Below are 16,855 nucleotides of genomic sequence, written 5' to 3'. Positions count from 1 at the left end.
TTCAGAAATAGAAGAGACAAGTATCGTAAACGAAGTGCCGGTTTGGGGACGGTTCCGTGCCGTGCCGGTGCCGTATCCAGTGGAATAGCCTACGTTCACTTGAATGGTTTCTATTATTTTCGGCGAGCGATTCGCTGCCGTGCCGCTTCCGTGCCGATTCCAGTGGAAATTGGCCTTCACCCATCCAAGGGAGCAGCCCCAAATGGCAAAATGACTACTCACGGTAAAATCATTTCCAAAACACATTTCTTTTTATTTAAAAAAGTGCTACATAAACTACATAGTGCTACATTCAGCAAAAAGTGCCATCATCGTTTGAGTGAGAGACAGATCGTACGCGCACACTCTTTATAAAAGAACTAGGTTCTAGGCTAGAATTCTAGAGCTGCCGGCGCGCAGGGGCACAACGTTCAGTTTTTTACATCCCATAATTCATTACCAGAACACGTTTTTTTGGTTTCAGTGAGATTTTTTTTTACTCAGTAACGCTTGTGCTGTAAAATGTACCGAAGTACATCACTCCAAAGAAAATGTACTTAAGTAAAAGTAAAATTACACATTTTAAAAAGTAGTTAAAAAAGTACAAGTACACAAAAAAGCTACTCAATTACAGTAACGCGAGTAATGTAATTCGTTACTTTCCACCTCTGGCATTTGCAACTGTGGGCACCAAGTTTGATACTCAAGCCAATCCACAGACTTCTTTGTTGTGTAGATTCCTTTAACTGTCTTGCAGCCATCTCCACTTCACCAATATTGTGAATTGCAATTTAACTTGGTCTCTCCTCTGGCCAATCCTAAACTCCACGAAGGCCCCTCCCCCTGACCTTTGTTTCCTTTGTATTTACCCACAATGTGAATAAGTTATTCAACACGGACATCAATTAATAAAAACAGAAAGTGAATCGAAAGTACGAAGCGTTTAATCGTGATGAAAAGAAAAACTAAAAGTACTAATTTCAACCAATACAGGACAGAGGTCTCAATCAAAGCGTCCCGTTACCCCGTGCCAAAGTGTGCTTGAGCATGTGCACTCGCAAATTGCTTGGGTGGCTGTAGCTGGCGTTGCAATGCAGACACACGTAGGGCTTCTCCCCAGAGTGAGTCCTCAGGTGGCACTTCAGGGTGCCTTTCTCACTGAAGCACTTCGTGCATTGGTCACACTTGTAGGGCTTCTCCCCGGAGTGACTCCTCATGTGGCTATTCAGGTTGCCTTTCTCACTGAAGCACTTCGTGCATTGGTCACACTTGTAGGGCTTCACCCCGGAGTGAGTCCTCATGTGGTTCTTCAGGATGTAATTCTGACTGAACCGCATCGTGCATTGGTCACACCTGTAGGGCTTAGTAGTTGATATTATGTGCCCTTTGGGTCCATTCCTATCAGAACTCACTTCCGGTTGGGGAGGGGGTGGGGGTGGAGGGGGGATCCCTATTCACAGAGGCACTTCCTGTTGGGGAGGGGGTTTAGTGGGGGATCCCTATTCACAGGGGCACTTCCTGTTGGGGAGGGGGTTTAGTGGGGTATCCCTATTCACAGAGGCACTTCCTGTTGGGGAGGGGGTTTAGTGGGGTATCCCTATTCACAGAGGCACTTCCTGTTTATGTTTTATAACGGGTCATAAACATAGTTTAAAAAGGGGGCGACGGTTGCTGTAGGGTCCCCGCATTCATCAAGTTGTCTGCAGTGTTCTTTTCATTCAACATGGACTGCTCATCAGAAGAAACCCACCGATCAGATAGTGCTATTTGGTTGTATAGGGACCCTCGTACCCAGTCACCACTGTCTTCTCCCGCCATGGACGACTCTGTGTCGAGCAATGAGGACATTGAAAACCAGATGCCTGATGGTATGTCCGACTTTAGTACGCCTGTGTCTAACTATGTCAATAGTTGTGGAGATGCGGTACTGCTTAATGCTCCACTCAAAAGAACGAGGCCTGTTTTAGGCTTGAGAGACCGGAGTGTCGGGGATTCATTCACTCACGTTGGCGAATACGGTTTGGAGTATGTAATATCATGGGTCGATGGCTATGTTATCTTGAATGTTAAAGATTGTGCTACAGAGTGGCGGTTGAACGTTCACGAGTGGAATTTTTTCTTGGAGAATTTATGCCCGATGCTAGACGGTGACGAGGGTACATGGCATGGGGGAGCCCATGTATTCCATTGGACCTTTCAGTATGAAACGAGGATTCATCGCATGGAATGGACCTTTCAGTATGAATCGAGGATTCATCGCATGGATGCAAACTATCATTCGAAGAAGAGACCACAGGATTTCATTTTTTTCAGACGCTGTGTTGATACAGACGAGCTACCACAGTGCTATGATATGCATTGCGTCGGTAGCTCTCCTCTACGCACCAGTGTTTTAGAAGCTGCTGATTATTTTGATAATGTCTTTTTCATGCAGTGGGCTGATCTGTCTGCACTACGTGGAATTTTTGCAGAGATTGATTCTCTGGCTAAGACGAATGAAGCACCATGGAGCACAACTGATGATGAATGCCGAATGTGCCTGTTTGAGTCGTCTGTGTTTGATGAGGGGGTACATGGTGTGTTTGAGTATGTTTAGGGTTATGCTAGCATTAGAAAATGTCAGCAATGTATAAGAAGGTGGGGGTACATGCTAGTAGTATTAAGTGTGTTTTATTTTCCTTTTTAAATGTGTTTTTGATAGGCTATACCTTATATTAATATGTGTGTGTGGTGTGTGTTTTTATTTTCATATTCTAATGGTATATTTTTGATACGTTATGCAGCACAGGTCAATGGTGAACATGTGCAAAGTGGGGGTGTGGCTATGGAGACTGCTGATTTAAAGGCTGTACAACCCGGACCCCACTGGCTTCAAGAGTATGCCATCTACCTGACCGGATTGAATCTGACCTTCCTACACATCGGAGAGGACAGTGAGCTGGAGGTGGACACTTCTATGGGAGATGACGGATGGCCTGTATCAATACAGAACCGTTTAAACCCTGCATCGTTGGCTGTTCTGCGATTTACCACGGGGCTCTGTGTGGTCGCCATCATCAGCCATCAGAAGCAAGCGGCCTGCTGGGGATGCCAATGTGATTGCCCAAGTCAACGACGCCATTCATGCATGCAGGGAGCGACACATCATCACTACGAATCCCACTACCATGACATTTGTGTTATCCTGGACAGACGCCCCTTCCTGTTACTTTTAGAAACTGTTTTAAAGAAGACTACAGGGTTGACTGTGTCCCCAGGAAAAATCTATGGTGTGGTCGAATCTTTTCTGTGTGATTTAAAATGCAATACCTATGATACCGAAAAACTGGATTTAATGACCACCGAAGGTGTGTCCGATGAACATCTGCTTCTGATGTATGAGGCCATACAAATGTGGCGTCCTACATTGTCACTAGGCAAACCAAAACCTGCTGACGGGTGGCGTTTATAATGGGGATTTTGTTTTCTTATGCGTATGATGCGGATAGCAAGTCTGTATCAGATAGACTAGCTGTTTTGATGCATGCTGCCATAGAAAATGATACGTATGTCCAACATAATGCTTATATCAAATGCACGTATAAGGGTTGGAATGATCTGGTCATGAAATTCTTGTGTGATAAACCTACTGATCAAATGTTAGCTGAAATATTTACCCATTTCCCCGATGGTGACTGTTTTAACGTCGGACATGTCATGTGTATATGTGCATTTGTATCGGATGTCTTGAAGTTGAATAATGTCTCAAACGCCGAGGGTATTAGAACTGCTAGAATGATGGCTTGTAAAATGGTGCAGAAAAATAAAACTGTCTGTAAGCTTTATTTGAGAATTGTTTTGAGCGGACAGACATTTTAAATAAAAGGATGGATAACTCTGAGCATTGTTTCAGTATTCGTTTTTTGTCACAGGCATACGACATGGATAAACAGCTGCATAAGACTTATTATGATCCCTCCGGACCAGGGGGTTACGGCGGCATCAATAAACTAAGAACGGCCCTCGAGCATAGTGAGGGTGCAGCGCCTCCACTAAAATATATCAAGAAATGGCTGCTGAAGCAGGATCCCTACACCCTGCATGTACCTGCACCGATACATTTCCGCAGAAATAGAGTATTGGTTAGTGGGATAGATAGACAGTTCCAGGCTGATTTAGTGGATATGTCAGAGTATGCATCCGAAAATGATGGTGTGCATTTTCTGTTGACATGCATCGATGTATTCTCAAAACATGCATGGGTTCGTCCGTTACCAACCAAGAGGGCTATCGACGTCGCTAAAGCTTTTGATGATATTCTTGGTGAAGGGCGTACCCCCGATAAACTGCAGACTGACGCTGGCAAAGAATTTTATAACAAGATCTTTCAGCGTTTGATGGAGCGGTACAATGTCAAACATTTCTCTACATATAATGAGACCAAGGCCAGTATAGTGGAACGCTTCAACAGGACTCTGAAAACCCGCATGTGGAGATATTTAACAGCTGCCAACTCCAAACGATATGTGGATAATCTACAGGATATGGTCCATGCTTATAACCATTCATACCATAGATCGATAAAAATGACCCCGGTCAGCGTTGATAAAGATAATGAGAAAACAGTGTTTAACACGCTATACAAAACCACTCACGAGCCGATGGTGGTGTTTAGATACGATGTTGGTGACACGGTTAGAATTTCAAAAGTCAGAGCTACATTTCGAAAGGGGTATGAGCAGACATTTACAGATGAATATTTTGTAATATCGCAGCGCATAGCAAGGTGTCCTCCAGTCTATAAGCTGCAAGACTATGCAGGTGTCCCTGTCCATGGAACATTTTATGAGAAAGAGCTACAAAAAGTTATAGTGTCTAAAAACAAGGTGTATAAAATAGAAAAGATTATAGATAGAAAAAGGGAGGGGTCTAAGAATCTGATATATGTCAAATGGCTGGGGTGGCCGGAGGCATTCAATTCATGGATAGCTGAAAAGACACTAGTCGATGCATAAAGAGACATACAAGAGACATACAATCCATTATAACCAGAGTGTACGATGGATAAGGAGGTGTCTGGGGGTTTCTATGTGACTCTGGCGAGTAATGCATCGGCAGGGATCTACCCACAAAATAAGATATGGAATTTTAGAACTAAATTAGCAAAAGCTATACACACCAAGCAGCCCTATGAAGTAGGCCTAATTGAAGCTCAGTACCCATGCAGCTGGCATAGTTTTCCTACCGAGGACGCTACGATGACCGTTCACGATAGTAAAACGGGTCATAGGACATCATGTCTATTAGTTGGTGGGCTTTATGAGAGTATCGGATCGTTGTTACTACAAATCAACAAGACTTGGGCCAAACATGATCCTGACTGTAGAGCCATACTACATCATGAAGGTATTAGAAACCGCGTTTATGTAGAAGGAGACGACCACATATCTATCGTCTTTAGAGGAAAACTGGCTGCTATGCTGGGTTTCGATGCAGGGGTCAAGCATGCAGCTCATAAAACGTATGCAGCATATGCCCCCCATCCCACCGATATTCACGGTGGGTGTTACAACATGTTCATATATAGCGACATTGTCGACCATCAGCTGGTCGGAGATAGTTATGTCCCCCTGCTCAGGAGTATTAATATAACCGACACCCGCAGGAGACACTGCATTCACATGTTCGACAAGCCGCATTACGTACACGTAGCCCGAGACCCTCTTGGAGATATTGAAATCGATCTAAAGTCTGACCAGAATACAAATATAAAATTCACATATGGTAAAGTGATACTCAAGCTGCATTTTAGACCTGTAAAACAGTAGAATTCATAGCACCATCTATAGGGATGAGGGGGTATAGACCGCCTTACGACGAGAACAAATATGTTCAGTATTATTTAAACCAAGCAGGGAGTGGGCTACCTGGCTATGAGGGCAGCAGCACACAATATGGAGCCGGTATCGGAGGGATGTTCCGTAGCCTCTTTAGAATGGCTATACCGCTATTTAGGCGTGGGGTTAGCATAGCAAAGCCTCATCTGAAGACTGCTGCTAAACATATTATAGGCGACGTTATGACCAACATAGCCCATGCTGCATCTACGCCCAAACAGCAGGGGTCAGGCATGAGGGTATATGCCAGAAGAGCAACAAAGTATCCTCCTATAGGTTGTGGGCGTACCCGTGCACCGGCACGACGCCGTAAACAGAATAAAAGATTGGCATCTATCAAAAAGAGACCCAAACCTAAAAGGGTCAGGAAGGCGGCAACCCGTCGTTTTAGAGGGGCAGCTAACGATATATTCATCTAGTATAACAATGGCGCTGCTACATAACATGTCAGACGAATGCATTAAGAGTGAACTGGACCTCTTCTCCCTGCCGATGACGCAGACTTCGATAGAAAAAAGTACATATATTGAAATACCCCCACTATCGGCGCTAACAGATGGTGGACCCATAGAGTTCTTTGTATCGGCCAGTAGCGAAGACTATATTGATCTAAACAATACGTATTTACACCTGAGGATCAAGATTACTAATGCTGATGGAACAGACTTGGCTCTGGCAGCACCCGTGGGACTGATTAACTATCCAGGATGCACATTATTCTCCCAAGTAGATATTACACTGGGTGATAGGCTTATCACCCAGTCGTCAAACACCTATCCGTACAGAGGCATAATAGAATGTCTGCTAAACTATGGAAACGGAACATTAGACACCCAATTTGGCTGTGGTCTATTCCAGAAAGACACACACGGACATATGGACGAGATTCTTCCCGGAGGCCTCAATCTAGGCTTAACGACAAGGAGTGAATATACGGGGCAAAGTCGTATAGTGGAGCTGATATCCCCTATACACGTCGATATGTTTTTTCAGGAGAAATTGTTGATTAACGGAGTTGATCTCCGCATGAGATTCATTAGAGCAAAAAATAATTTCTGTCTCATGTCCGATGGTGCTGTGGAATACCGTGTCTCTATAGTGTCTGCAAATGTTTTCATTAAAAAGGTATCGGTAGCACCAGGCGTCAAGCTGGCACATGCCCGTGCGTTAAACCAAGCCAACGTTAAATACCCTGTTGATAGGGTATGTCTAAAGAATGTATCCATCGCTGCGGGCAGCCGTATATGCACACAGGATAATCTATTTCTAGGACAAATACCCAAGATGGTTATTATAGGTTTTGTGAATAACGAAGCATTCACAGGGAGCTATGCCAGGAATCCTTTCAGCTTCCAGCATTTCGGCATGGAGTTCTTATCCCTATATTGCGACGGTCAAGCATACCCCTCTAAACCCTTTCAGCCTGACTTTAGAAATGGCCTCTATACACGAGAATATTTCCAGCTCATTCAGGCTACAGGTCGACAGCTCAAAGATAGAGAAATAGCCATTAATCATAAGGAATTCGGGGACGGGTATGCATTATTTTGTTTCAACCTTGAGGCAGATGAGGGCTGTGGACAACATGTATCGCTAGTCAGAACAGGGAATGTGAGGCTAGAGGCACGATTCAGAGCAGCATTGGCTACAACGGTCAATTTGATATGCTATGCAGTTTATGATTCTGTTATAGAAATATCAAATAGACGGCAGGTGCTATTGGACTATTACTGAAAAAGGTGGTGCGATATGAATACTATAGAGCTAACAGCTGTGTGTCAGAAAATGGCACACCAGGCATATTTTCTTGGTGCGTTACCGTGTAATCACCTACCCCGGGAAATTCATCAGAGGCCTGCAATGGTGGTGGTCAACACCGAACCTTCACACATGTCCGGGGCACATTGGCTGGCTGTATATATTACGGCTGAGAGCCAGGGCTTTTTTTTCGTCTCCTACGGCAACCCTCCCTCATACTCTGAGTTTCCTGAGACCATACAGCGTTTTCTCGATCAGCACTGTATAGACGTTGTTCATTCTACACAACAGGTCCAGGATCCGTCAAGTACAGCATGCGGGCAGCATTGTGTTTTTTTTCTTGTTTAATATGCAAAAAGGGGTATCCTATCAAAAGTTTTTGCAAATGTATGGAGATAATTTACCCCGTAATGATGAAAAGGTTTATGACTTTGTTAACCGTGTACAACCTAATGTCTGTAATGAACATGATATGATGTGTGTGCAGTCATGTGTATGCGGATGTAACATGTAGCATGTGTTGTTGTTGTTGTTATGGTTGTTTTCTGTATTGATAATAAAAATACAATAATTTGATTACAGTTTAGTCGTACTGTTTTCTTTTATTTTTACGGATAACACATACATTTAGATACATAATTTAAAATGGTATCCACTCGGCCATATGCATTCCAGGGGAAGTAATAGATGACAATGGCTGCTTGCGCTTCCTCCTTTTAACAGACGAGACAGGCATAGATGCCGTCGCATTGTCGTCCGTAGTGACGGGGCTATGCTTATACATGTCTACAGTTTGTCTGAGCTGTTTATTAGGGATAGCCGATAGTGGTATATTATTACTGGCTAAAGATTTCAGAAATACATTCCATCCCTGTGGTCTGACAGATTCGACAACATGATAAGGGGCGGTAACATTCTTTAACAGATCAAACAAATGGGACCCCTTAATAGTTTCGCCATGTAATATGATCTCCCCCTTGTCCGTCCATGAAACATTTTTTGATTTCTTTAAAGAGTCCAGGATATGTCTGGTATTGCTCTTGCTTCTGACGGGTATATGTTTCATTATATCCTTATAAATATGATCGCCGGTGCCATCATCGCCATCAACACCATGCGGTGCCGCCATAGGCGTATGAACTGGGTCCCCCTCAGCAAGTGACAGAGTTAATTCTCCATGCTCGCGCTGCCCTTGCTTTACCATGGATAGATAGCGCTGCAGGACCGCTCCGTACCTAGCAGCTTTTTCATATAGGTCTGTATCGGGAGTGTTCAACACCATCGCAATTGCCTTATCCAGCTCATTTTCAGCAGTCTGTCTAACAGAATCCCTGGGTTGGGTATGTTTTAAGGCATCGAGTTGATGTTGAGGAACTAGATACATCTTGTGCGTATGATCCATTATAATCACCCTCCTCTTGAGAACAGGCTTGTAAACAACGGTATGGCCACAGACAGCAGGGGTAGGAGAAATCCACCGGTCTGATTGATTAGTCTTTTCTTTCTAGATATTAGTACATTTTTATTGGCGAGTATTCTGAGGTCCTTCTTTCGTCTACGCAATTTCGTATGCTGGCGTGGAGTCAGAGGTATTTTGCCTTGTAAAATGTTCAAGGCTATTTCACACAGCGAGTTGATAAAGTCGGCGTTGGCTGTCCTGAGGATAACTTTACGATGGGCCGGAGGGGCGCTATATAGTTGCTTAAGACGCTCACGATTTCTACTTATACGTGCGGACATGGTCTTTTGGGCTAATCACTTTGGCTCTCTGAGTGTATACAACATGCCGGTCTGACAATATAGCTGTTCTAAGTCTCATGTTGTCTGGGGTCATGGCTTTAAAGTCTACAAGCAGATAGCCGTAAGGCATGTCGGTAGCATCGTTAAAGGCTTCTAGAAAATATTTTGTCTTGCATGGAAACATCTGTTTGGCTATCAACATAATCTGATATTTGTCACGAGGGTTCTTAAACAAAACCATGTAATTGGTATTTAGACTAATCGTACGACTGGTTTTACCCTGCATAAATAAATTCTGGACCAGATACATACAACTGAGATTACGATGGTGTACATATTTGGTAAAAACGTACTGAACCTCTATATTATTGCATGCATCGTTCATCAAGTCGTCAATAATGAGCAGATTTCTAGTATGGACTGGTAAGATTGTATCATCACATAGAGATTTGGGGATCCCTTCTACAAAGTGAATGTTCCTTATTTTAAGCAAATCATCATATATGGGCTGCCAGCATGAATAAACATATACTATATTTTCAATCTTTTCTGAGAATAACCGATCCATATTTTCAATGACTGTTTTGACAAAGTAGGTTTTGCCGCTGTTTGAAGGTCCCGATACTACCATGCTGAACGGGTGTTGAAGTCTAGGGTCGAACGTAGAGTGTACAACAGCCATCTCTGCGGTCTGTGTGCATCCCCTCTGATGGACGGGTGTATTGTGACCATAGAACATGAAACATTTGACGGTTAACATTCTTTATTAACACCGACATGATTATTAGCACAGTCATTCATCATTAATACATGATGCATAAAAAGTATATTCAGATACATTATGATACATATACATTTAACCTGTGATTTGAATTTCTTTTAGCACAATATGAATACCCCCCAAAATACAGAAATGATTAAAATAAAAAAAGATGAAAGAAGAGAATATGGATCATTTGAAAACAATAATAAACAAAATAGTTAATAACATGAACATGAAACAAATCTTAACACACTATGCATACCCCCTCAAAAATATAAAATGAATAAAAACGATATGTAAAAAAGAAGAAGAAAAACATGGATCATGTGAAAAAGTGAAAAAAACAATAAACAATATGGTTAATAGCCGTAAGGAAGCGTGGTGTAGTCGGGGAAGACCCTGCGCTTGTTGTAAACCACCCTAAGCTGTTTAACTACAGTAGCGTTTTTAAGCAGAAACCTAGTCTTATCTCGCTGGATGGTATCTACTGTGGTGGTGACGTCGAGGGTTTGAGGCCGATGGTTGACAAAATCATCCAATAGACATTTCAGTGTCTGCTGGGTGACCACTTTAGAATTTGCTGCATTTAAAGTCACCCCTTTGCTTTTGACGACAGACTTGTGGTGACGGGTGTGGTAGGCATAGCTTTTAGGACCTGTTGAGACATATTCGCTAATGTAATCCTCCTGTTCGGTACCATACAGATCACCATCATTTATCTCATCGGTCAAGTCGCCCAGATAAGGGCCTAAAGGGGGTACCCAATCACCCTCCTTAGAAACAAAAATGATGCTGTCTGTGTCGCAATAGAGGACACGTTCCTGTAGTTTGTCTAGAAGATCGTAGAGCATGAGCCTGGCATGGGCGGTAGTCACAGCCCCCACAATCATGTTGACATCCCGCGCCCTGGCGAGACGTGCATCTACATGTTTCCATTGTACAAGGGCAACTTCATCAGAGATAAAGCAAAAGTGACTAATGTGATAGCTATCGCTAAACATGAGCTGAGTGAACCTTTCAGGTTCAGAAATGAGCTCACAAGTGGGTAGGTCTGGTCGTAGTGAAAAGCGACCCCACAGACTGTTTAGAATCAACTTGTTGCAATTACGCATGGCCTTGTTCGCACACATGTTGTCGTGATCCAACTGTATACCTTCCTTTTCCAGGTAGTTTTGCACATACGCCCGCTGTTTCGCTGCAGTATCCACTGTGCTGGGGTATCCTGAAGCCTCCTGTTTACGCTTGAGAAATGTTTTGACATACCCTTTAAACAGAGTCTTTGACAGTTTGGGGTAGTGCCACACCTCATGCATTTGGATTAGCACGTAACCCATTTCAACTGCTTTTTGTAGCTCAAAAGTCACCCAGGTGCCTGTCAGAGCCCGTTCATCGTTGCAGTGATGACACGCGGCTGTCTGATTGAGCTCAGTGGCACATGTACCACAGAGGGGGAACATCAGCTTCCCATGACACCTGTAGGGGAGCACAGGATGGTAAAGACCTCTGGGGGGCAACACGGTGCATTTGATGATGCCGAAATACCCATCCAAAGGACCAAAATTCCTGAAAATGATCTGGGGGTGCCCTACAGGATAAGGACAGCGAGCCTGTACTGTGGGGTAGAGAGAGGTAAAGTCATAGTAGCGTATTTTCTCACCGGGCTCGGCCTTGTGATACATTTTGATGGCATTGGTGCGACCCACCCATAGAGAGAGTCTCGAGGATCAATCCTGGGTTGTATCTTCAGAGTAGCCAAGAATGCCTGCACTGCAGCATCTGTCTTTTTCAGACGGTGCCACTCACACTCCCTCATGACCACGACTCTTAAACCATGATCTTTTTTGAGAGCCTTGACTTTGAGGTGAAACTGCACCCACAATTCGCCATAGGTCTTCTTGAGGACGGGGTTCTGATGTCCTGCATTGTAGCACTGTTCACACCCATGATAAAAGCATCCTGCAAATTCATAGGCTGTGTTTATAGACGGTGCATGTCCGTCTAGGAAGAATGGTCCATATTTAGCCTCTCCATGGTTGAGAGCATGCCGAATCTCCATGTTATTGGAGCGGGATAGATATTCAAGCCACTGGATGGATGCACATGAGAACGACTTTTGTTTTTTCTGATAGACCCCCTCGTAGGTCAATGCCAGGACGTTTTTCTTCAAGAACGACTTTTTGAAGGTGGCCATGCACGCCGAAGCCAGAGTGGCGTAGGACAAGGGGTCTATAGTGGCACACTCTATGAAATTTTCCCTGTAGATCCTACACGCTGTGTATAGGATCATCACATCATTGACGCAGTAGAGACGCAGCTGTTTCTGAAAGTCAAATTTTTTGTGCCGTACAGATCTGTACCAAATAGCGAAATCTGTCTTTTGATCGCTAGTCATGGAATCATACCCATAATATGAGATCTCAGGGTAGGCACCGACATAAGACTCGTTGGCCCGTGTGTTGAATTTGTGCGGAAAATTACCTTTTGCCATATCATCAAAATCCAACGCCGCCGGTGCATTAGCCAATCGCATGGGCAAGAAGCTAAATGAGTCGACCCATCTCTGATGGTAGGCGTCATCACGCATCAGAATGACTCTGCTACCCTTCATGACTAAAGTGGGTTTAATACCCTGCTTGGTCATGTAGTCCAGGACAATATAGTTATCAAAGCCCGACGCGTTGTGTGCTACAAATGTATACAACGAATACTCCCCTCTTCTGTAGCGTTTCACAAACTCTCTTACACAATTTAGACCGGTAGCATACCATTCTATGCCTTCAGACGTTATAGCAGCCACACAGTTTGCTTCGTGACGACCATCATGCATGCGCGTTTCGAAATCATAGTATATGTATTTATCAGGCGGAGCGTCGTCATCATCAGAGTCATCCGATGGACCCCCGCGACCACCCCTGCGTTTCTTTTTCTTTTTCTTTTTGTACGGCTGGATATAGCAATCATGTATTCCATCATCGGGCCTCGGCTCACCACAGTTATGACACTTTGCCGCGCTGCATACGTGACCATTATCCTCCTCCTCCTCCTCCTCCTCCTCCTCCTCCTCCTCCCCCACCCCCTTCTTCTTCTTTTTCGGTATGATATACTGTCTACAACAACGATCGCAGTATTTGAGCTTTTCACAAGGTATCATGTCATGTTTGGCGGAATGCTTCTTGTGTGTGTTGTAGCAGCCCTGCGAGCGGCATATACGACTGCAGTCCTTGCACTTTATCGTGCGACCTGGTAGTCTATCGCACACTGTCAGACACACATTGCAATGGATTGGACATTTGTGGAATAGAATTCCCTCATGGGCCTTGTAACAATATTCACACACATATCCCGTACCAAAGAATGCCGTTCTGTTCTCTATGCAGTGATAATGGTTATCATGGAGGTACAGCCATACTGTTTTAGGATGCTGGGCCGTATGTGTCTGGAACATCTCCAGCTTCCTGAATGCATCATTATGATGAAATATCAGGATTTTAACATCTAGATGTCTCTCAAATTTGGAAACATCCGAGAAACCCACAGAGTGATCTGGGCCAAACCCCAGATCACTGTGTAATTTACGAGCCGCCTCCAAATTAGTCTCTTCGAACGCTGTGTCACCCCCGGTTACCCCCTCATGCAGAAAATGTGTCATGCATAGTGAGAAACACAAATTGTCATGAGTATTACTCGGTGTGTAGAGACTTAGCTTCTTCTTGTATATGATTTCATCATAGGGAATGTTTTTTAACTTCAAACGTGCCCCACCCCGTTTGTTGTGGACCCCTGTGACCACCAACTCTAGCACATCATCCGTCAGACCTGTGTCGTTGCTCTGTATGACTTGGCTAATATGCTCCATAAACAAATCCGCATTGTAATCGTCACCCGTTACGAGCACAGCCTGTACATCAGAGGCCAATGAAGGGCCTCTCAGCACCACGTTTAAGACACTACCATCGGCTGCACTTTGCGAGCAGCTTGTTATGACACCCGACAGCCTCTCCCTGATCAAATCAGGGACCTCCTGTAAATTTGCAAGGGATATACTTCTCAGATCAATGGACTGTCTAACCTCAAAGCCGTTAAAACGGGGGAATAATCTAGTATGCAACTCGTCATTATCTCCCCCCGTTACAGCAGGCACAGGCGTACCATCATCAGCAGCGCCACCACCAACATCACCGTCACCAGCGCCATCATCATCAACAGCGCTATCGTCAACGTCACCACGGCCATCACCCTCGACATCATCACCATCACCGCCACCCCCCACCCCGCCAACACCTCCACCCCCCACACCATCACCACCACCACCACCGCCACCACCCCCCACGCCCCCACCACCACCGACCTGTATATTCGACTCTATAGGGACCCCTACCACCACCGGGGGGTCCTGAAAACCCCCGCCAACCCCTTCATCACGTTGCGACACCTGCAATACATCGATCTGCGCTGATATGTATAGACTCTCTTGTGCACTATCCAACCACCCACCGACGGCGTTAAGTACATCTCGCGTGTTTGCCCCCGCATACAACACACCCCTTGTGTCTAAATCTCCTGGCTCCTCTAGCCCCTCCATGTCATCTAGACCTGGCTCGTTCGAAACATTTATCTGTGCTGCCTGATATAGAGCATTAGCCATGCTATGGCCCCATGCCTCAGCTGCAATTAACACACGCCTAGTTCTATCTACGGCAACACATATTTCCCGTATGTCTAAACAACCTTCTGCATGCATGCGTCCGCCCCCCACATGTCCTACAGCCGACAAATGAGACGTATCGTCGGTTGCGTCATACCTCATTGCCAGCTCTTCAAGTTCTAAATCCATAATGCTACCCCCACTATCAGATCTACGCCGTCTCTTGGGATTACCGTCTATAGATTTGAATTTCCTTTTTCTAGGGCTAATGGCGTTATCCATAGTGTACAGCTATAGTTTTATTTTTTTTATTTTATGGCAATAGATAGAAAAAAAATAAAAAAAATAATAATAATAATAATTAAAAAAAAAACGTTAATTAGTCAGGTATTAAAAGAAAAAAAAGTTTTATTACATGCAGTTTAAAACAAAAATACCCTCTCCACGAAATAAAAGAAAAAATAAAACATTAAAAAACAAAAACACAAATCAAATAGCATTCATCGTAAGCGTTGCTAGTGTGTCATTCATCACAGACATCTCGGTACTCATTGCCCGATAGGCACTGACGTTAGCCTCGCTAGCAGATTGACTTAACTAGAATTTTCTAGCGGTTTTAGCAGCTCTTAACCTCTCTTGCGCATTAATTCTCTCTATGCCCTGTTTGTTGACACGCACAGTTGCCTCGGCCTCCAAATGCTTACGCTGAAGAGCAACGATAGCGCGGCCATTACGCGTCTCAGTGTTTGGGGATTCAGCAGTCATACGATCACTCGCAATCTCGGCCCTGATGGCAATGAAGGATTGCTTAGTCTGCTTTTCGAGAGCCTGATATCTACTGTCAACACGTTTAGCAGCCGCCACACTCAGTTTACTCTGACGAGCAATGGTTAAGGAGTTTACATCCACCGATGCAGTTAACAATGCTAATTTATCAGCAAATTCTTTACGCCAGATAGCACATCGCACCCCTGCATGGTGTTCATCAACAGCAATTACGGGGCCAGCTGGTAGCAGCGGCACCGCTACCTCTTGAGTGCTGAGACTCACGATGCACTGAGGGTCGCCGCTAGGGTCTTGAATGGCGTGTAGGGATCCAGATGTAGGATCTGCAGGCTGCTGGTGTTGCACAGACTCTGCACTGGTATCCCCTACGGATGTAGCAGGAGAGTCGATCCACTGTGCTGGAGTGAAGTCGCTATGATCCAGCTGCGTTGAAGTCCAGGACGTGAGGTCGTCAAGACCCTCCAAATCATCGGCGGTCAGCACTGGTAGTGGCGCACACTGGGGATCTCCATGGGCTGTTTGTAATAGAAAAAAGAAAAAAATCGGTATCAGCCCCATCATAATCATTACACTCTATAGAATATATATATATATATACTTTTTTCATTTAATTTCCTACCGTGTTGTATAGTCCCATCCGGTTGCACTGTGACGATCTCTGTAGGGGATGCAGGCACATGGACCTCCACGGCACCGATCACCTGGCGTTTGGCATTGGACCATACAGCTCCATGTTGCGCGATTTGCGGGTTTATGACGGCCTGTATAACATGGTTAAAATTCTCCGGAGCTAAAGCACTATGTGCGGCGCCCTTGCGAGTCTTTTTATAAGGAATTTGCGGCTGCTCTATGGTCAGCGATGAGCCGGCTATGGCCGCATCTATCCCCGCCGGCCTTTTCTTGGATAGTCGGCTCAGTCCGGGGGATCGCTGATTCACGGTGGCCGCGATAGGTGCTAAACACGGATCAAAAAACAAAATACAAAAGTAATCATGGGTTAGGTTTGGTTGTTTTAGATGTTAAATAAATAGATAATTTATTTTGGTAATACACCTATAGATATACTATTAGCGGGGCGTATTAACAACTTACCAAAACTACCGCTTGTCAACACATTTGTCTGGTCGGCTAGAATCGTTCGTTGAATGTTGAGCCAAATATCATTCGAACCTGTTACACATGGAGAAAACACAAATTTAATCGTTGTTCTACATGAATATACCATAACAACTAATAATAATAATAATAGAGCGATTGTATGGAACTAAATATTATACGCTACTATAAAAACAATAAAAACAAAACATA

At 44.3% G+C, this 16,855-nt stretch overlaps 1 pseudogene; it reads right to left on the bottom strand.

Annotated features, from left to right (window-relative positions):
- The window catches only part of LOC132456607 (zinc finger protein 729-like), a 353,266-nt pseudogene that overhangs the window by 182,255 nt on the left and 154,156 nt on the right, over positions 1 to 16,855 (bottom strand).

Source organism: Gadus macrocephalus, chromosome 4 (assembly GCF_031168955.1).
Source record: "Gadus macrocephalus chromosome 4, ASM3116895v1".
In the NCBI taxonomy this organism is placed as follows: domain Eukaryota; kingdom Metazoa; phylum Chordata; class Actinopteri; order Gadiformes; family Gadidae; genus Gadus; species Gadus macrocephalus.
Note: the sequence above shows the minus strand (reverse complement) of the source record. Positions and strands in the feature narration are given on the sequence as shown.